The sequence below is a fragment of the Acanthopagrus latus genome, chromosome 7 (genome assembly GCF_904848185.1).
Source record: "Acanthopagrus latus isolate v.2019 chromosome 7, fAcaLat1.1, whole genome shotgun sequence".
NCBI lineage: Eukaryota > Metazoa > Chordata > Actinopteri > Spariformes > Sparidae > Acanthopagrus > Acanthopagrus latus.
Window position 1 is genome coordinate 17,212,737 of NC_051045.1, and position 22,773 is coordinate 17,235,509.

General features: G+C 42.3%; 1 protein-coding gene and 1 long non-coding RNA gene across 3 annotated transcripts in view; both read left to right on the forward strand.

The window, feature by feature from the left end:
* Positions 1–572: 572 nt before the first annotated feature.
* LOC119023213 lies at positions 573–1,243 on the forward strand. Its single transcript, XR_005076205.1, has 2 exons — positions 573–734; positions 1,077–1,243. It is a non-coding gene; the product is annotated as an uncharacterized LOC119023213 (long non-coding RNA).
* Positions 1,244–7,439: 6,196 nt separating this feature from the next.
* samd11 (sterile alpha motif domain containing 11) overlaps positions 7,440–22,773 on the forward strand; it is an 84,801-nt gene continuing 69,467 nt past the window's right edge. The window contains exon 1 of one of the 2 annotated variants that reach the window (XM_037104856.1): positions 7,440–7,560. The gene's annotated coding sequence lies outside the window, so the exon portion shown is untranslated. The remainder of the gene's footprint in view (positions 7,561–22,773) is intronic. The other variant, XM_037104855.1, reaches the window with a different exon arrangement.

The window sequence follows — 22,773 nt, forward strand, 5'->3', positions numbered from 1 at the left end:
CCAAAGAAGCTGGGAACTGTAGTTTTTAGCAAAACGAGAAGTACACAGGAAGTGGAGTAAAGAGTGCATTTCTTATGTGTGAACCCAGCATGACATGTTATTTTTGATATAATGGAGAAGCTCTATGGCACAGTAGAATAAGACATATTAGGCTTTGGGTACCGAGGTGGGAGTTATTGGTAGGATTAAGTCTTCGCTAATGTTTCATTGATGATAATAATCAAATATGGAGTGTTATCAGACTTATCCTGTAATTGCTTTGCATTCCTAAAATATTTTATCGAGAGTAATTCTGGATGTGTGACACCTGCCAGACTCCATAGAAGAATTGATACGTTTTAGAGGACAGACACTGAGTGAAATTTGGAGAAACTGGATTATACTATACTTTACAATATTATACTATACTATGGTAATGGACAGAGATCAGATCCTCAAGGTCCTGATATGAACAAAGATTTATCAAGATCCAGGTCAAAGGTCATCAGAAGTTATTGGGTGCACCTGTGATGGTCTCCCACAGCTGGCTGCAGTCAGTCCGTTGGGCGACTATATAAGGGGGGTTTCAGTTCCCCTGCTCAGTGGTTGTGTGTCTTTGGTGAGTCAAAGCCATCAGTGGGCTCTCTGCATTTCTGTTTGAGTGAAAATCTGAGCTGAGTGTGTTTGACACATTTCTTTTGGACAGTTTCCATGTATTTTGGCACTTTTCTGTACATGAAGACCAGATATTGCAGGTAAGACTGCATGACTTTGGACTTGACGCACCTCAACTAAGGACCCAACTTGAGTTGACTCGACAAGAAAAAAACACTTGGGACTTGTTTAGGCTTGGATTAAATCACATTTTGTCACGTCTGATTTCTGTTATGCTGTATTTCTATATTAACGAGGACAAAGAAAGGGTATCTTTACGCAATCAGATCATACATTAGTCTGATCTATGTAGACTAGACTTGGTGACTTTGCTTCTACTAATTGCACAGCTGTAACTTTTTTCTTGTAAGTTTATCTTTGGTGATTACTGGAAAAAACTAAACTGTGCAGCTGAAGGTTGCTCAAGCTTTGATGTGTTTTAGACTTGCAGGTTATAGACTCTGAAGGAGATGTGGATGAAGGTCAACCTGTGATCAGTGTGCTGTACGCCATCACACAGACCAGTGACTGTTCAGATGCTGCTCTGTCATCAAAACAGCATCTGACATACAGAAGGATTTTAATAAAGAAATGATTCAAACACACACAAGGACAAGCTGTCTGCATGTTATTCTTTTTTTGTACAACTGATATCTCATTACGCCCAAGTGAGCCTGTCGTCAATGAGTTATTTGCCTGGAACAGTAAAATAATGTGGTTTCCTAGTGATTTAAAAACTTTTAATTGCAGATGAATGAGGATTATGGCAGTGTTGACTGTTTGGATTTACCTCCTCCACTCAACAACATTCTGTGCCTTTCTTTAAAGAATTTCCCACCTAAGACAAACAAATACAGCAAATATTTTCTATTACTTCAATCTCAAATGCCAGATTGCAGAAAATCATTTCCCAAACATTGTGCGATGTTGGTTATTTCCACCGTTATGTGTTGTCAGTTTCGAAGGTCCAGCAGAGGGTGCCGCAGCACCATCCCAAACTCCTCTGTCTTCTCCTGCTGCTTTAGTGGATGCTCATTAGTGAACAATCAATGGAATATACAGGATTTTAGAAGGGCACCCCTTAACAAACCCCAATTTTTACTGGATGCACTGGGCAGCTCCATAGTCACAATATAACTAACTAGGAGTAACGTTCAACATTCAGCTTGGTAGGGAAAGCAGTTATCTCAGCCAATTATTTTTCCAAAGTTTTGAGTCATGTTTATGCCATTTTGGCAGCCAACTATGTGCGTGATTTCACTGTAGCCTACTGTATACAGAGAAAATATTTTTTAGTATGGGGCAACAAACTTTTTTTTACGGACTCCTCATTAAAAACAGTTGTTCACCCAGCAGCTGTGAAAAAGAAATCGGTAATAGTTTTTTTGGGGGGGACTCTGACATTAACAAACAGGAGAGAGAAGGTGATGAGTAATGTAAGTTAAAGATAATCACTTTTGTTTGCACATGTTTATGGAAAAGTTAACATTTGTAGATATTTCTAATGTCAAATGCATTCCAATGGTTATTTTTTGCTTTAATTTAATGATTCCTTAAGGCACTTCCGTACAGAATTCGTTTCAAAATCCAGTAAATTCAAGATTCATGAAACTTTATTGTCTACCACATAGTGACAGAAAAGTACATTCGGCTAGGGCCCTAACAACATGAAAAACATTCACACCTCTGACACTCACGTGACAGTAAAAAGCACATAAATAGACTCAATCCAGCAACCATACCTCCCTACTATAGGCTATGTGTAAATAATCAACCCACCCAACTGCAGACTAGTGTGTGGAGTGGCCAATACATGAGCGTTGTGGACTATGTGCCCAGGTTAGTCACAGGTATTCTGCTTAATATCAAAAATAGAAGGGTCCATTTGCCATCTATAGTTAAAATACGTGGCCACAGGCAGTGATGGAATGTAACTCAGTATATTAACTCAAGAACTGTACTTCCACTACACTACAGTTTGGAGGCATAAGCTACGCTTTAACTCCACTACATTTACTTGATTACTGTGGTTACTAGTTACTTTGCAAGGTGCATGCTGCATCAGAGCCATAGAGCACATTTTCAACTGTTTTATTTGCAATTCAATTTTTAATAAAAAAAAAACACTGATAATGAGACAAATGCTTAATATCAGATCTCTATAGACCCATAACCTAGTATACATTTTAATGTAACCTATGATTTACTTTCACTTGCAGAATACTTTTCATGTGCTGCCAGAAAAAGTGTGGTACTTTTAATATTCAAGTACATGTAATATCAGATATTTTCAGACTTTTCTACCCCCAAGTCTACGTTTAACAACACTAATGACAGGAAACACTCGCCCATCTCTGTGCTGCTGCTGCCTCTCTGTCAGGGTGACAGTGCTAATTAATCACAACAGGTGCACAGACAGACAGACAGTCTCCGACTGAACAAAAAAAGGCTCCTGAATGAAAAAAATAATTGCACTATATCAACAGTCGGTAAGTAACCACGTACATCAGGGTAATTCCCTGTAAAAGTGGTAGTGAAACACATTATGCTAACACTGAGTGTCAAACTTGGAAAGAAGAGGCTAGCTAGGCTAACCGTTGGGCTAACCGTTAGATCGAGTTTTCTCATCACCACCAGCATCATTGTTAGCTAAGATTAGCTACCTTGCTGTCATTTTCTCACAGTCGCGCCTGGAAAACAGCCGTGGTGATGAGATCAGGCATCGCATCACAACTTAGCCATTTTAATGTTGTAGATAAATTTTCAGCAACAAAGGGAAAACGTAGTTAATTAGCTACGTACGTAGATGACCATGGTAGACCATAAGTTAGTTTAGTTTGCTCGCTAGCTGATCAGTGGTGCATCGGAGTCAAGTTAGGACATTTACTCAAGTAATGTTACTGTAGTCCAGTCCATATCCGATGTACTTGTACATTACATGACTATTTCCATTTCAGACCTCTTTAAACTTTTGCTCCACTGCCGTCAGAAGCAAATTTTGTACTTTCATACTTGCTTTAATAAGTAACTACACCACAGCGTGAACATACTCCATTACAAGTAAAAGCTGCATTCAGAAGCTTACTTAAGCAGAACTATGTAAACTATGTAAAACTATACTCAAAGATATACACTACTTAAAGTTAGGTATATGGGTGCATATATACGCATGGACATGTGTAAGCAATGGAAGTCAAAAGAAATGTGTTGCATTATTTCTGTTGGACCAAAAATATTCAAAAAACACAAAATAGAAATTCAGATATGTCACAGAATAAACAAATAAGTGAAACATTAAAATATGCTTAACTAATCTGAAGTAGTGTAATTCATCCTAAATTCAAAGGTAGCTCCACAAATACAGGGGCTCACTACACTCTATGCTGTCGCTATCCCTGGCTGTGAATAGTTCACACTTTCTTGTAAATGTCCTGCACTACCTCCTCCTCTAAATTTGGCCATTAGGTACATTTGACTTGATTTGACTCATCTTTTGCACAGAACAAACAGAGAGCATCCTGACTGGAAACATTATAAATTGGTATGGGATGTGCATGGCCCAGGACAGAAGTCTGCTCCTGGGTGACTAAAACCACCCATAAGATTCACACATCACATATCATCAAATGTATGTTGATCTTTAAAGATATGGTGTATTGCTGTACATTAAACTACCCTACAACAGTATATACATATACATACACTCTAATTCTGTAACACAGACAGGGCCTGCGGTTCTCTAAAGGGGCGATTTAGTTTGAGGCATTCAAAAACTAAATCTACATTATCAGTACAATGTGAGGAAACAGCAGTTTTGACCTTATGTTTAAAATGTCTGTATTCTGGTGCTGAGATTGTGACAGAAGTTGGCATGCTAACAAACTGGCCCCAGCCCGTCTTGTTGAATAATACAAGGTCTGATATTTCAAGAGGGGATGATCTCAGGAGTTTGAGTCACGAATTGTACACAAGTGGTGAATTTTCAGTGTCAAATTAATATGTCTTGCGGTCGGTCCCGTTTAACAGTACAATCCTCTGCTTCCCTGTTGGCGGTATGCTTCTTCTCCACACAGGTGTAGAGTGGACATTCATTTACTACTCTTGGTAATATTCTACAGGTAATATTCTGACTAGGGATAAATACCTCATACAACCCCACATGAAGAGACCCCAACTGTCCAGACCTGTTTTGCCGGATCGTTAATCCTGGTTGGAGCTACTATACATTGTTGTCTAACTGACCTCCGTTTGTCTCAAAAGCTGTGTGCAGTCCCACTCTGGTGTCCAGCATGTCCTGACACAGGCTGTTTGAGGTACCCCTAAGATAGCTTTTAATCATATAAACTTGTCAAGATGTTCAGTTTGAAATAAAGATGACTTGCGACTATGACACTGAAGTAACATGAAAGTAGTATAACATAACTAAAAAGGGTACAAGGATCCAGTGTCCTGATAGATGTACATATACAATGTGTATTATCTGCTCTAGCCAGTGATCTTGAGATGGTGGTGTAGGTTTTTTGTCCATTTGAGGAAAGTCTGTAATTAGCAGTGTAGAGAGGGCCACTGTAGCTTGGTTAGCAGTGATCTCAAAGTCTTCTGAGAACTCCCCCTAAATGTGGTCATCAGAGGTTTGGGATCAATAACTCTGCCACACACATTTAAAAGGCCATCTAAAACCCCGGCCCTTCAGCCATGGTCAGAGCACAAACATATGACACTGGATGTCGGTGCCATTGATGACTCTCCAAGCATACTTCTGTCCAACTTTTCAGCTTTTCAACTTTTCTTTTTCTTCTTCTACAAACTCAGAAAAGGTCAGACAAGATAATGCCAAACTCTGCTGGCAGTTTTGGGTATGACACAAAACCACTGTCTCTAAAGAGGTCCTTTACACATGTCACACCTTTTCTAACCTGCAGGCAAATCAATGAGAGAGACACAGAACTGAATACTACCCCAAGAAGGAGTCTTGACAAAGTTGTTTACGGTCCTAAATTGGCTCAGAGTCTTATGAACACTTGCTCAGTGGCAGCAGGGCAGTGATTAGAGAGCTCAGTAACACCAGGGTGTAGGAGTGTTGTTCCATGTTTGGCCTTGACAGGGGTTCTTTATCCACCTCCCTCTGGACCCCAAATACCAGCTTTTGGATTTTGGCTGCCTAATGATAACACATTTGGCAGATCCATCCTTCCATCTTCCTTCTGCCTTTTCGTAAGCCGCCCCAATTCTGTTTTTTTTTTTATTTTTTTTTATTCCAGGTGAGCTGGAGAATTTATTAAACTCCTTTAAAATTACACAACTTTAACAATAAAAACGTTGGCACTATCTATATTTTTAAGTTATGTTTTGCCAGCGGAAGGGCTGATCTCTGATCCACTCATCTCAACACATAGATTGATTTTAATTGAATTAAATGGATGTTTTGACAGCTCTCATACATACTTGCATATCAATTTTTGCATGGTTCATTGTAACATCATCATGCAATTAAATAACAAAAACATTTGTTGATCCTACAGTTTGCAGAACGAAGGAACATGTTTTCTACATTGTATTATTTAGCAAGTCTTTTCCCCAGAAAATATGCAACATCAGTCCATTATTTTGGGCTTGGACAGAAATGTTTACAATTTGTTTTCTCTTTTATTTCAAGTATTTATTATCCAGCTTAACAGCTTTAATTGTAGAATACTAAACAGTATACAGTCAACGTTATTACTTTTACTATATTTGAAACCATTTTACCAGTATATCAGTTAAATTTTGTGTATGGGTCACCAACATGAAATCATTTCAGGATTGATATTTTTTTATATCACAGTCTGTTATTCTATTACTGTATATATTTCCATGTACTGTAAATGTTTGAGCTGCATAATGATAACAACTGAGCATTTACCAATCGTATTATTAAAAATTCCCACAGGCAGATCATTAATAACCTACTTCATGTTCTCAAAGTGACAGCTCAGGGGTGAGATGTGTTTCTCCCCACAAGATGGAGCTGTGACCAAACAATTTGTTTTTAATGTGTTGGCCCTTGTTGTACTTCAGTGTAGATAAAAACCCAGGAAACGCTCAATCCTGGATTATAGTATACAGCAGGTGGTGCTAGTGATTTATCCTCGCAGAAATGACCTAATAAATAGCATAATTGTAGGCTTCAGCTTTGAATAAGCAGAATAGTTTAAATATTTTGATCGTTCCTGTTAATTAACTGTAATTTGGTGGTTCAAATTGATTTTACAATCGCCTCCATCATCAGTGTGATTTATTGTAGTGGCAGGTTAATAAGCTGTATCGTTATTAATGGACATAAATCACGCTTGTGTTTTTAACTGTTCCTCTGACTAGCAGTTAGTTTAAGACATCCCATCCACATCATGTAGCCTGGATGGGGTTTTAATTAATGTGGCTCAATTTCAATCCATTACCCCCATTTTGGTTCTTTTCACTGAATGAAAGGCGTCTTTAAATTCTAATATTAATATGTGATGAAAATGGCCAGTTTATAACCAAACAAATGGTACACATTTGTCTTAAACTCTTTGTAAAACACTTCCATTGGCTTTTAGGTGGGAATTTCAAAATGGCCACTTCGCAGTAATGACTCTTTACTGTGTCAGAGAATATCACCACCATGCAAAAGAAAGGATTATAGTAATTTTAGTCATTTCCACAAAGATTGGACTGTAGGAGGAAAGTGGGGTGGAATGTGTATGTTTATGTGTCATGGGGGGATGGGGAGGTCATCACTGACATTCATTATAATGGAAGTCTTCGCCCTTTCACCTCTCCCACAGTTGGTACGAGCACTGTACGCCAATCTAAACTGGTTCCAGTGGGAGGAAAGACCAAGCAGATCCACATCACCTGAAACTTCAACCAAAAGCTGTCAGAAGAAGTCTAGATGGCTGTCATAAGGTAGAGTACGCCAGAGTTTGATGAATTTAAATCTCACTATGAGCTATCAACCTGATTATCTAAATAAATTCGACATTTACTTAGAGACATCTTTGGCCTCCATTTTATATTTTGCAGTGAGTGCCACTGAGGGTTCCACAAGAAATCAAACTGGATAGCTCACGTTTATAATCTGTCATCATGGCCTGTTTCACTTGTTTGGTTATATGAAGCAAGTCTGCAATGATCCATGTAAACTCTTTTATAACATGCCTGATGTCAGGCAGGCTTAAGGTCAAAATTAACACCATATCTACATTTTACTTCACTAAATCTGAAATTTAAATTTTGAATTTAAAGTTCAATTATAATTACAGATGTGTAGACGTGTTTTATTCTGCCAAGATAGTATCTTCCTCCTCTTTGTCCTGTATTTATTTCTTCTAATATTTACATTTTCATTTTTGATCTTTACTTGCTACCATGTTCTACATTGCCACTCAAGTAGTCCTGGAATTAAGTCGATTGAAAAATCTGTAAATCCTAAGTTGCTTTAACGGTTATTAAATTGTAACAAGAAATGCATCCAAGCATGTTCAAGCCTTCACATTAAGCTAATATCAGGTATCTTCAATGCATGATTGTGTGGCTGTACATGCTTGATTTCTTTCTTATGTTTAAAAATAATCGCAATTGTATTAATTTGAATGGGCTCTGTGAAACTTATGTCTTGTGCTGGAAGCTGGTTGTTTATGTTTGCAAACTCCATTTTTAGACTAACGTTACTACTTACTGCTGTTGCTCTATATTAGCAGAGCGGAGAAAGGCTCTGAGAGAAGGCAATCAAGAGGGTCACAACCTTTGGTCTTGAAAATGTGGCCTGAGTCCTTCAAAATAAAATCCACCGTCCAGCAGTATGAAAAAACTTGAACAATGTCATCCACAGGCTTCTACAGGCAAATGAGAGAGATGGTAGATGGTACAATGAGGAACTATTCTGAGTCCAAAAATCACGTAGTGCCCCTACAGGCAGTAAGGATGATCACTCACTACACATATCCAAAATGGTTTGAGATTGACTAATCTTGCCTACCTAGATCTGTCTGGTCAAGGCCGCAAATGTGGCTGCAATGTCTTTGGAGAGCTTGAAGAAATTATCTGATTGTCTTAGACTTAGACATTTCTGCGAAATTGAGGCTTTTCTTATCGTTTTCTGGTTGAGTAGAGGCAAGTTTCTGTGTGTGAACTGTAATGCATATAATTTTATTGGGTAATGGTATGACAGATGACCACTGCGTCGCTGCCCTGTCCAACTGTCTTTGTCTAGAGAGCCGCGTTTTCTCACTGACAGGCTAGAAAGTTTAGGAAATGACTACCCAAGCTCATAAAAACTACAAAAGAAATGTACTCTGGCGACTTAGCTCCAGCTTCCTGCTTTCCTGTCTTGATAATGAATACTAAAATGCAGGCAAGGTTTGTACTGTATATTATATACATTGTTCTGGATGGGGCCCAGTGGTACCTTAATCCACCTCTAACAGATACGTTGCCCTGAGCCACCCAATTTCTCAAATAACCCCAGTAAGATGATGTACAACCTGCAATAATATTGATCTTCTGTATGATATCTATGTTACTGCTACAGACAGCTATTTTCTTTCACCTCAGGTTACCTGATGACAATCATTATTTTGTAGCTTTCCTCCAATTAGCTGCAGTGGGTTGAGGATAGGATGTATACTTCTGTGGATGTGGTTGTTTTTGTTTATATTTTACGTGAGCACCGTTGTGCAGATTCTGCAGATTTTTGCGTTGGTATAACCATACACTGTAGTATGTGCCTGTGTGTTAACAAGTGTGTACTTGTGTGTTGTGGGTGATGTTGGCTTCCTGAGGCTGATTACCACCCTCATCCCAGCGCCTTGTTTTTGCCCGTCTCTCCGCCTGTGTGGAAGTTGTGTGGGCACCCTCTGGATTGCCTCACCGCCGAAGCATGCCGGACCCTGTTATCCAGCTATCCATCTGTGTTATTGATTTTTTTCCCTCTTTGTAGAGTTTCATCTTTCCTCCACTTTTCTGTAGAGCGATGGAGAGGGAGGGAGCGCGAGAGAGAAAGGAGGGGCGAGCAAGGGGGCAGAGCAGAGATCTGAGAGCTGGTAGAAGAGGGGGGATGGAGGGATGGAGCATCGAAGGAGCGGAGCAGCGGTGGGGCTTCTGAGGGTAGGGGTGTAAGAGGTTGGGGGGGCACTCAGCCTGGACTATGGATGAGCAGAGAGAAAGAGAGAGAGAGGCACTCTTGAAGTGTTGGAGCTTTTTTCTCTCTCTCTCTTCGTTTCTCTCTATTCTCATGGGAGCACCCCCCTCGTCCTCCTTCTCCTCCTCCATCTCTCCTTCCTCCTCCATCCTGCTCCGAGGCGCCTCTGGTACACACTCCACTCGCCAACCCCCCCACCCCCGCCCCCCGCCTCTCGCTCCGTCCGCCTGCCTGCCGTCTCTCCTTCCCGGGGGGCTTGGGCAGTGCTGGCGGCGCAGCCGTGATTTGCAGGAGATTTGTCTAAGTGAGAAGCAATTAGTGCGCCTAAGCACCGCTAATGTATGCATGCTGGGGCCGCCGCCGCCGCTGCCCCTCCTTCTTGGTGGTGCCAGAGCCAGGCCAGTCTTGGGCACCGTTGGCGCTCTCTCTCCCTGTCTCCCCGTTTTTCTTTACATCTGCAGGCCATCATCTTGCTCCTGCTCCCCTTCAGATGACCCAGTCTTCTCTAATTCAACGAGTGCTGCTAAAGTTTGTGTTCTCATTTACCATGTTACATTATTGCATCTTTATATACTTCTCTCTCCAAAAGCCTCTCCAAAATCTAGTGTTCTGAACCTTTTGACCTTCCAAATGTCACTGAGGCTCATGGGGGGGGGGATGGAATTTCTGTCCCTCATCTCCTACATATGTTTCCATTGTTGATTTTGAAGGAGGCTTCAGCAAGCCTGGAAATTTCAGTTTGTGACTGATTGTGAGTGGTAGCATAATTTGAGTGCAGTAATCCATCCACACACTACAGCATACACTCAAATGCACACACAGACACATCACAAACGCACACTTGCACAACAAAGTGGAACAGTGGTGGGTGGTAGGATTCCCTTTGAAACCTGCGGTGTAGAAAGGCTTGTTTGCGAGCGCGCATGCATGAGGGACGCTCTGCATGCTGCGACTCTTGAGGATGAACTTTGCCCTTTTCTACACGCTCACTCTCTCTTACTCAGACAAAAACAAGATTAAGTCTGCTCATCTTTACGGCGCACTGACTGCCTTCCAAGTGGGAGCCTACACGGACCGTGGGTGGTTTTGGAGCGAGGTGCTCGTTAATTAAAGATAGGCTAATTGCTGGCGCTTCTTAGCCTGGCTTTTGCGGTGCTGATAAGAGGATAATCCTGGAGAGAAAGGCGGAGATCGAACTGGTCCCCGGTAGACTGGGCCTCCCGCTCGACTGGGCTGGAAGAAAATGCACCCCCACTCCTCCAACCACCCATCCCGTCTCTTCTTTAAAGAGCAGGACTTGCAACCAGAGAGTATAGAATATTCAAGCAGGCTGCACTTCAGCAGGAGGAGGCCTACATAAAAGGCTCAAAGACATTAGCCATCACTTGTTAGGCCGAGGGTTTCTGATGCGTTTTTACAGCTACATCCATTGGTTCAGCTTAATTCAGCCAAGAAAAGGCATGATGGTGTGCTGTAATGTAACAGTGACTTTATTGAACCCTGTATTGAAATTTTCTAGTCTCTTTTTGCCTCTGTGGAAACGTCTTTAGTACAACATCAGCTATAGAGCCACATATCCGAAATGTGCTGAGGTTTAGTGAATTGCACACTGCACTGATTTGGATGCTTGTTTAGTCATATATCATCAAAATCCTTCGAGCTTATCCATTGGGGCCTTCCCTTATTCCAGAGCAACACACAGATGCAGACATGTAAATAATCACATTTACAATCCACCTCACGCTCTCATGACTGAAAGGTTGCATGACCCAACCATCATTCATGTGTCTCTAACCCATATTTTGTCATGGGGAGTTAGCCATTAGCACTTGCTGGGCTGTTCCCATATGCTGGTCCTCCACAGATCTATAATTCAGGGGTGGCAGATGTCCCTGTGCATTATTCATGAGTGCCGTTCCATGCTGGGCTAGCAAGCGAGCCAGCGGCAGAACCGTCACAAGGTCCTTGCATATAGATGCCGGCTTCCATGTTGACCTGCGAGTGCACCTTCCTCACAACTCCTTCCTGCAAATGGACAACAGCGAGCCTTCCAGAGATGTTTTTCTTTCAGATAGTATCATGGGATTTGAAAGCTGTATAGATGCTGCGTAGATGGTTGTCTGTTTAATATGTATAGTTGTGATAGTAATGAAAGATAGGAATTATTTTTTTAAAGGGGCAAGTCACCAATTTTACATGTCAATTAACTTGCCAGAGGCAGTGCTACTGACTAATACTGTAGTTATATAATGTCCTCTGTGGTTCAAGTGAACACTTGATTATTTTTTTCTGTAAAAAGTAGTTCCAGTGACAGCCATTGACTGCAGGGTCTGTGAATGATCAGGATTGACCCTGACATTAGCGGCGTTTCTATCAATGCTGTTTTTTTGAAAAAAGACTCAAATAAGTTGATAAAGGCGAGGTTTAACTTAGATGGCTTATCAACTGTGTCCACTCTGAGGGAAGCAAAAGAGGCTGTGTCCATTATTGTTGTCTTCCTGACTCTTCATGTCCAAGCCTAGTGGATCATGATTTACCCAAGGACAGAATTTTGTCTTCATAGATGGCAAAGACAACTGGTTTTGTTTCTTCTTCTTTGAGGTTTATTGATGGTTTGTGCTGCGTTTATTTCAGCCATGTGTAATGTATCCTATACCACCATCTTCTATGCATCATATGGGATTTTTACTCTCTTTTTTTTTATGCAGTATAGAATATTGGAGGTACTTTGGTGCAGAAGAAGAGGTCAGATTTTGTGTGTGCGTGCGTGAGTGTGAAACGTCTACACTGTAAATCACACCTACATACCTGCAGGAGACAGCAGCGTTGTGTGTCGATACCCTCGAAGAGTGGGAGATAAAACACACACGCATACACACAGGCACCCAAGATCACAAGCTGCCGCCAGCACCAAGCCTGGCCGGCGCTGAACCGGCAACCTGATACCTCCTCCGGAGCCCTGCGGAGGGGGAGAGTGGGTGTGGGAGAGAGGCTTCCATAAAGTCTGTCCCGCCGGTCGGCCGTAACCTGAGCTCTCAGCAGACAGCCGCGGTGCCTCGCAGTCAGGCACGGAGGAGAGTGTGTGTGTGTGTGTGTGCGGGCGCGGGCGCATGTGTGTGTGTTTCGGTGTGTGGGTGTATGTGTACGTCTCTTTTCGGTGTCAGTATGGGGGGACGGTGACATGCTGCCACACGCTTGTTACCACACTTGGGATCAGACCTATGCACACACACACACACACACACACACACACACACACACCAAAAGTAAGACATCCCCTTAACATTCTGTCTTTTTCACAACTTCACACTTACATTCCTTACCTCACTCTAAAATTCCTCTCAGCAGCGTGTTAATACATCGATTCTTTGTCACACAGACCCTTCCTCTAACTGAAATTGATACAGATGGTGGTGGATGACGGGACCTTAGTCCCCGAGATTTCCTCTCCCATATTTTCTCTCTCTTTGCCCTCCGTGAGCTTCCAACAGGACCGCCATCCAAAACATCTAAGAGACGTCAGCGGGCAGAAAGCTGCCGTCAGCTGCCATATTGCTCGCTGTTTCTGCCAGGGTGCTGCCCTTTACGGATGTGAGGGTGGTGTGTGTGGTTTGGGAGCTGGATTATAGGAGGAGGAGGAGGAGTGGTGGCAGGAGGGTTGGGGGAGATCATGCTTGTCTCTGGGCTGGCAGAGGGGACATGAGCCCCTCGTGTGGTTGCAGTGGGTGAGGAGGTTAACTGAGCCACAGCAGAGCCAAGACGCTGCCTGGGATATTGACAGGTTGGAACCTGAGGGCTCCTGCAGGATAGGAACACACTGCCAGAGGCTTGGTTACCACCACCGCCTGCCTGCCTCCGAGGGAAGGAGGGGTATAAGAGGGGAGCGAGGCATGAAGGGAGGAGTAGGAGGGTAAGATGAAAAGACTAGGTGAAGACGAGAATCTTAAATTTTGTCCTCCAAAATGCGCAGAAAAAGGAGAATCATGGGGAACGGGCAGGACATGTGATGTGGCTGAGCTATATGGTTGCCGTCAGTATCTAGATATTGGTTATGTGTTTGTTTTTGTTCTTTTACATTCAGAGCTTCTATTGGGGATTTTTAATTAATTTCACTGTCTTTCGTAATCAGTGATGCCAGTAACGTGTACTTAATAATGCGTTACTCTAATTACCACTTTTTTCAGTAATGAGTAGTCTAACGCGTTAATATTTCCAAACCAGTTATCAGATTAAAGTTACTTATTGATTCACTATGCGTTACTATTATTTTTGTCATTTTCCTTTTTAGGAATATATATTTTTGTTTTCTTCTTGCGTCTCAGGAAGTGATGTCACGTACAGGACAAGTCACGTTTTTAGCACGGGGACAAGTCACGTGTAACACCACACAGTGATACAAACAACTATAGAGGAAGGAGAGAGATGTGCGTTTTATAGCTGGAAACACAGTCATTATTTTGAGTTTGTGTCAGCTAAAGATGAGAATATTAAGGTTCGTTGTACAATCTGTGCTGGTGACAAAGTACTATAAAACTTCAAAAACATGACGTCAGATTTGAAGAAACATTTGGAGTCGCAGCACAGTTAAGGTGACTGAGCAAGTCCCACCAGGTGGTGTTTAGCAGAGAGCTGCGCGCAAAGCCACGGCCTCAACCTCTGCAGGAGGTCCCCCACCACCCAAACAACAAAGGCTGGACTTCGGTGGAAAACAAGTAAGTGGGGGAGAGTTGAAGAAGTTGGTCGTGCGGTATGTTGTAGAGGAAGTGCTGCCCTTAAACACGGTTGACTCGCCCTCCTTTGATGCCATAATAAACAAGATCCCTACTGCTATCAATGCTGTGCTTGGTGTTACTGTTAAAAATGCACTACCAATAAAGTGAATACTGGCAAAACTGGTTGTCATTTTTATGTTGAGGCGACGGGGGTGTTGTCGGCAGCTGCTGAGTGTCATTAATGAAGTAACTTGTAATCTAACTTAGTTACTTTTAAAAACAAGTAATCGGTAAGTTACTAAGTAACTTTTAAAGGAGTAATCAGTAGCAGGTAATCAGATTACTTTTCAAGGTAACTCTGCTAATCTCGTAACACATTAAAACTTCATTAATGATCCAAAGTCCTTGAAAAACATAAAAAATGTAAATAAATGATCAAACTGGCAGTGTCTTCAGCAATAGTTTACAGTTCTAGGAAAAGAGACGACATCTTGATGGAGCGGAGACACGAAATGAGCTTTTTATAACAAGTTAAGTAATTTACATTGGCAATGTAAGAGTTAAAATAGATGTATTGTTATTGTGGTTGTATAAATGTAATTATTGGTACTTTTGTTGGATAAAAACTTGTAAATGATTATTTCATGATCATTTTCCAATATACTCTGACTTTTGTACAATACTCTGGAGTTACCCTGATGAAATGATTGGCCTGATAAGGGCAAATTTATATTATCGGCTGTCTGGCAATAATGAAATTAGAGGAGATAAATGGAGCTGATAATATGAAGCTAAATCGCAGACTTTACAAGCACTCTCTGTTGCAGTTGGTAACCATATGCACATTTTTAAAATAGGTCTGTGATCTGGCAATAATCTCAGAAGAATGAGAAGAAGGAGGAGAGGAACAAGTGCAGTTCGCTGTCGTAGCACTCATGATGTTAAACTGCTACAAGTGAGTAGAGCTACGCTGTGTAGAAGAAGGAGCCAAACATGTTTTTGCCGGTATGAATGTTTTTCTCAGTTTCAGAGGAAGAAAACACCATTTTAGCTTGCAGTGCATGTTTCTTACCCCAATGGGTTCAGAGAGGAGGGAGAAAGTGTACGAGTTAACAGCAAATCTTATGAGAGCATCTTTGCTCACTGCATTTTAGCCTTACTTACCCTCAAGTCTCCATGAACTGGAGGTGAGGACCTTCTTTTTGAAATACAAAAATGTGAAACTCAGAGGCAAGTATTGGCCATAAGAAGCAGGTAATATTGGTTATCAGTATCGGCCTGATTTATTGTTTTTGAATAACAGTTTAGTTGGAATCTTTAAATTGTACAGCAAAATCTTTGGGTTGGTTACCCCTGAAAGTCAATAAACAATAATGAATTATCCCTGAGCCCTGGAGGGTGATACTAAAACAAGACATGGCTCATACCAAGCACAACAGCATAATTAACAGCTTTTATTTGAGGATTTGCTGTAGCCGCACCATCTTTGCCGTGCTCCACTTTGCTGCTTTCACTCAGTACGGAGCTGAGTATATGGTCTGTGTGGTTCAGGGTCATTTGCCATGGTAACGGCTGGGCCAGGTCAGAAGGTGATTGGCTTAGCTGAGGAAGGTGCTGGCGGCTGTTTGTTGATTCTCTGATAGGGCTGACCTACCCCTGACCTCCACACAAATCAATACTGCCTCCTTAAACTTTCATTTGTCCTCGTTTGCTCATGCTCACCCCCGATTGGGAGCAATTAAAGCGGGGCTTTTGGAGTCTAAAAGAACATGTTTTTAGCCTAAATTGAATTTGGATAGAGAGCTGTGTGTTATGAAGTCCTGCTGGTTTAAAGAGATGACTAGGAATACACTATACATGTCTGTATGTATGTACAACTCTTTAAACTCACTAAGAAGAGATTGGATTTATAGATTTCCTGTATGTCAACATTTCTGGTCTACAGCGTACCACAAGTAAATTCAGATGAGAACGAGCAAGGCCTTTGTATTGAAGTAGGTGAATACGACGTTGGTAAATTTCCAATCACACTCTGATTTCAGAGAATCCTCTTTGTACTTTGTTTACAGAGAATCTGCGTGGTGTAGGGAGTCCCTCCAACGCAGGAAAGCCTTTGAGAAGCTCCTTCCTGTGTCTTCACCTCCTCTTCGTTGCACTTTTGTTTCTCTCTCTCCTCTCACCCCCTCATTCTCACTTTCACTACCCGTAATCCCCGTCGCGGCCTACGAGGTTACTGTGTTCCTCTTAGGCAGCAGGGCTGTGTGGGCTCATGATTTCTTTTTTCAACCCCTCATGCCAACTTTCCATTCAGGGGTCACCCTTTTCCACTCCCCCACACAGGGAATCACCTCACTGAAAGGCACTGTGGTTGATTTAGTGGGTAGTTGCACTGAAACGTTGCAGTCTTCCGCAGAATGAGTGACAAGACATGCTGTGCTGTTAGTTCCTAAAACTGACAGGTCAAAATACAGTGTGTGCCTCAGAGCATCCTTATTACCGTGCATCAGACTCAAGCTTTCAGTACTTTTATTGCCATATCAATGTAGACGGCAGGAATTTGCCTCAGTGCGGCTCATGTACCAAAATGTAAACAGTAGCAGACATTTCCCGCAGAATGCCACACAGCCTCTGTCACAGACAGATTCTCACAGTGGATAGAACAATGTCTTATGATGCTATGTATCCTACAATAAGTGATGGCCTGTTTTTTTAATTACAGTTCTATTACAATTTTTCTCAAGAAAGTTAGATTCTAAATGATTATTTTTGCTTTATTTTAGATAAGGTTAGACCTAATAAATGGAGATCCTTTCATCTTAGTCTTTATTAGAATCCGACCAATACTGGATTTTTGGGGCCTATGTTGATACCAATACCTATTTAAGAGAGTACAAAAAAATCTAAACACGTAAAAAATGTAAACACACATTTTTCCAATGATGCCTCAAATGTGGTTATCAAAAGGCATAGACAAAAAAAGCAGAAACAAGATTAAAACAATACCTTCATAACAGTCAAAGTTTTTTTTAAACAAAACACAATTAACCTGAAACTGTAAAGTCATTGGTAAAAACACCACTAAAATCAGATATACATCTAACAAAGTGAGTTTCAGTGTGGGAACTGCCCACAGTGGTAAGGTCTTTTTTTTTGTTTTTTTAACAGCAGACATTTTGACATGTAGCAGAAAAAGCACAGGTGTAATTAATATCATTAATAACGACTATATTTAATTAAGGTGACCCAGTGTCAGGGTCTTGATATTGAGCATGCCTGCTTGTTATTATGATTACTGGGACACATAATGGCACTGAGCTGACCATTTTTAATGTTACTAGTAACACCTGCTATGAAAAGTCAAAATACTGCTGGGAAAATGGTTTATGTAGACTAATAACTGACAGCCGATGTTATCAGTTTGCAAAGTTTCATCTTATCAGTCCATTTCTCTCGGTCTAAGTTTAGTTGTCACTTTCTCTGCAAGTGTTGACCCACCATGACATCACCCATTAGTTTGGGGACTACCGTTTTGGAGCCTTGAGTTTGGCCTCGTGGTTGTTGCCATTTTGTTCGGAGCCAGAAGTGACAGTATTTGGATGGGAAGGTAAAGCTGGGGAAGATTTCCTGATTGGATCTGACTGGGAACCAGAGGACAGGTGGTGGTTGTGACTTGTCAATCACATGGTAGTCATGCCTTTAAGTGAATGGGACCATAATTTACAGAATGAATGTCATACTTTTTTTCAAGACTTGAAGCTACTGATTGACAGCATAAACAAAGCAATTGTTTCTTGAGGTTATAAATCAAGTGAGAGGTATGGTCATTTTCTCACAAGCTTATATAGAATCAGACTTCTTTTTAAAACCAGTGGTGTTGCCTCTCTGCTGGCCATTAGAAAGAATTCATGCTGATGGCGCTTTCTCATTGGCTTCAGTGTCCACCAATTATACTGTCTATGCTCTGCTCTCACTAGGCTTGCTGCAAACCATCAATCTGTTTCTCTGTCCTTGTTTTCCTGTTGAAGCTGCTGAAATAAAACACGTCACTTCTCTCTTCCAGAGAATTTATACATGGAAACCATTGCTACTCTAATAGGTTTCTTGAATTGAGTATCACTCTTCTGTTGTATAAATATGTGATGGCATCAAAACAGACATTTGGAAATGTCACATATTATTAGTGTAACTCTGGTTATGATGTCAGAACGCCCACGTCTTATACTTTTAGATCTTTAAACGTACTGTCTCTGAGAAGCTTTTCAGCGACACTAAATGACAGTACGGCATGAACCTTGTTTCAACATCGAGTGGACGTGGGGTTGATTGTGTGTTTGGGTGTGTGTAAGTTCCAGTACATTATCTCCAGAGTGTTTGGCTGTCGTGGCGTTGGGAGGGCTGCGTCGTGGCCGTGGCTGCGTGGAGCAGCAGCACAGGAAACGCGTCAAAGCGCTGAGAGCTAACTGGAACCAGATGTCTGAGGCTACTGGCCGGGGGATTCTCACCGTGGAACAAGAGCGTCAGCGGGGGAAGTTCGCTTCCCCCTGACTGTCTTTCTGTCTGTATCTCTGAGTCTTTGGCTTCCTTCTCTCTGTCTAAACTACCTGATTTATCTGTAGTGAGGCTGAAAGACTGCAGCGGGAGATGAATAAACTAGCCATGAGGAAAAGAAAATTATATTTTTTCTCTTTGCACTTCCTGCATAAGAACAAGCACACCTTCCATACTTGAGTGGAAATTAAATGCAGAAAAGGCTTCAGAGATAATAGAAACTTTCACATTTCACAAATATGAGATTACATTCAAGAGTGTGAGTTGCAGTTGTTGGTGTAGTTTGCATAGAAGAGCTCATCTCACAAAACTCTACTGATAAAACCTGGCGTACTCTACCATCGTTCGTTCACTACCCCATCTCTTTGAAGCTCTCCATAGTGGGAGATGGAGTTGGCCTGCTTTCTATGCCTGGGAGCATTGCCTGCCCTCCTCCGCTTCACTGCCCCCTGACTTTCTCTCACATATACAGTACAAACACACACACACACACACACACGTGTGCATTTAAACACACACACACACACACACACACACACACTGACAAACACTTAACTTATTCACTCATGCACAGCAATCATACATGGCACGTGCACACACACACGACGACCCATGCACCAATGGCGCTGTATGTGCATGACTCCAGCTGAGCCTCCAGTCTACCCGGGGCTGCTGAAGCCTTGCTCGGGTCTTAACCCAGTCGTTTTGCCATTGGCGGATCCCCTAACACGGGCCACTAGGCGACAGCAACAACGGCACATAGCCACAACCTCCTGTAGTGACAAGTGTTCTAGAATATCAACTCCCAACTGATGGAAAGAACGTCAAACAACAACAACTTGTGTGGCACTCTGAAACAGCAATTACAGACGATCAGAAGCACTGGCCAGAGCATGTTGAAGTGAGCTTGTGCATGTAGATGCATGTCTGTCCATCAGTGGCAGTAAGATGAATACTCCATCACTGTTTAGTCAGAACTATTTTCTTTTCCTTTGCTGCTTCGAGGTGATTCGGCACAGCCTGAAGGTCCTGGATAGCTTCGGGTGAGAGCGGCTTTCAGCAGGCTGTTAGTCTTATCATCACACACACATATACACACACGCACACACGCTGTCCCCTCTGACCCAGGCCGTTTCCTGCCCCTGGCTGATCTATTGGCTGCTGCCTGCCCTGTGACTGTAGAGAAAGAGAGAAAAAGAGGAGGGGAAAGAAAGTGTGTGTATGTGTGCTCGCGGCCTGTCCCAGTGAATCGATATCCGTCTCGTATCCATGAGCTGTGCCTGACCCCTGGCCGACCTTGCTCAGCATTGGTGGTTTGAGCGAGTTTTTTCGTTGGGGCCTGAAAATGTGAGAGGCACATCGAGTTTTACCCCCTCGCTAATAGAGGTCTGGGGCCACGGAAGAGCGTGAAAAGTCCTGACTTAAATGTGCCAGTCTAAGAGGCAGCATATCTGAGAAATGGTGAAAAAATAGGAAATGCTCGCTGTAGATTTTACAGTTGGTCAAAGAATTACCCCAAAGATTAGTTTGACGAACGCAGAAATAATTATCAGTAACAGATCTTTATGGAGACGTTGTCGTATCACGGCCAGCAGCTAATCCAGGAAAGAAATGTAGAGAAAAGTCTACAGTTTTTACTTTAAATTTTTTATTGATGATCCTGTTGTGCTCATAGCCGAGATACTAAAAGTCTCTCAGATTGTGTGTGTGTGTGTATATGTGTATGTGCCTGTGAGAGTAACACAGAACTTGCCTTGACGTCAGTTTGCTAGTTGGACTCAGTCTTGCGTGTTTGTTGGTGTGCTGATAGAGGCTCCAGCTCCCGGGCTGAGCGGGGCTGCGGGTTCTAGCCGCCGCCGGCACTAATTGAACCCTGCCGCTAAGGTAAAGGGGGGAGGAGGAGGCTGTCAACGAGGGAGAGAAAAGAAAAAAAAGAAGGAAGAAAAAATAGCGTGGTGAGGGCGAAGAGCCCCTGGGGGGTTGGGTCCCTGCCTGCCTGCCTGCCTGCCTGCCTGCCTCCCTTTCGTTCTCCAGCTCCTTCCCCCCCTCCCCGTCTAAATAGCCGTGCCGGCGCTCCAGGGCTTCCTGCGCCTTATCTGCTGATAATTGGGCACTGGAGCTCCACAGCTCGCTTATGAAATATAGATTCCTGACGGAGGGAAAGGATGGGGGGAAGGAGGCAAGGTGGTGGGGGGGAGTGTGCAGGCAGAGAAAAGCCCCTGGTCGTATCAGAGAGCGTGGAGCCTTGTGGGCTCCGCGGTGTTGCTCTGGCTCGTTTAGCAAACGCAGCCCCAGTAGTTAGGGCGAAGGCCTCTGTGCTGAGCAGCCCACACTGTCACAGACAATTGAAAAACAATGCTTTGTTCTTATTGTTCGTTGCACCCACAAGGTTCAAAGAGCTATAAATTGCGGGGGTGAATGCTTGTGTAGTTTGTCGCAGAGCATGTGAAATCTTATGAGAAATTTCAAACATGTTGCTGAGAATCGCCTCACATGTACCGCAACATTCGCTCTGTAGTTCCTGCTCAAAGTGAGAGTGTTTGCATATTCAGTAGTGAAAAAGGTGTGAATGAGTAGCCTGTGTAGTGTCATTAAAACATGTCCTGATGAGGGTATGTTATGAAACTCAGTATTCCTCTGTGTATGAATGGAAGAGCGTGTTATTTTCCTGCAGCAAGGTTGGGATGCTATCCGGAGTCTCATGGGGGACTGATATTGGATCACAACATGGAGACCAAATCCCAGAGAGAGTTGGGCAGGGAATACTCTGCAGGGTGCTCAACACAACATGGATTCCTCTTATCCAAGACTACTTTTGCTTTTAGCTTTGAGCAAGGTTGTTCATTTAGAGTTTCATTTCAGGAGAATATATATTTTTACCTCAGACAAATGATTTTGTCTGTAAAAAAATAGCTATTTAACTATTTATGTCCTATAATGGCATCATTTGGAATAAATACTGAAATGCTACTTCAACAGCCATCAGAATGTATTTTGTTGCATTTGTTGTGCCTTTTTTTGCAGGCCTGTCATACTCTATCCTCAAATTTATTTCAACACGCACAAACAAACACACAGACAGGTCTGTGCATGTCCCAATTAGTCATTGAGAGGTTGCGTTAATGAATGGGGACCTACCTGCTCAGCTGAAGAAGGTGGACTGAGGATTGAGGTTAAATAAAACAGGCCAGAAGGCTGACTCCTTGACATTTCATGCATGAGGTGTTGCAGCACTGTGGTCTTAGAATACAGTAGGCTACATCGAGGCTATATGGCAACCACTAAAGTTTTCTTACACTCATAGGTCAGTGTTGCACACTCTTTATTTTGAGGCAAATGGGGAAAAAAACAAAAAAAAAACATGGGCTGGGCTAAAGCAATCTCAGGAGTGATTCCCCTCTGTAGCCTTAGCTCTGTGTATGTCACATTATTTTTTAAACAATTCCAGTTCACATCTAAATTGTGGCCAAAAGTCAGAGAACTATACCCTGAGTAACAACTCCATCATCACATCGACCAAAGTTAGCACAGGAGCCAACACTATAACTCACCTGTTACATGTTTTCTCTCCCAAATCACTTTTATTTACGGAACACAAATACCAGTGCTGGGTTACGCATTGATCTTGGCATGGACACGCTGGACTCCCCCTTTCATCTCCCTTGGACCGCTTGGGCCCTATTGGTCAATAGCAATTGCAATTCCCTGCACTATGGGCCA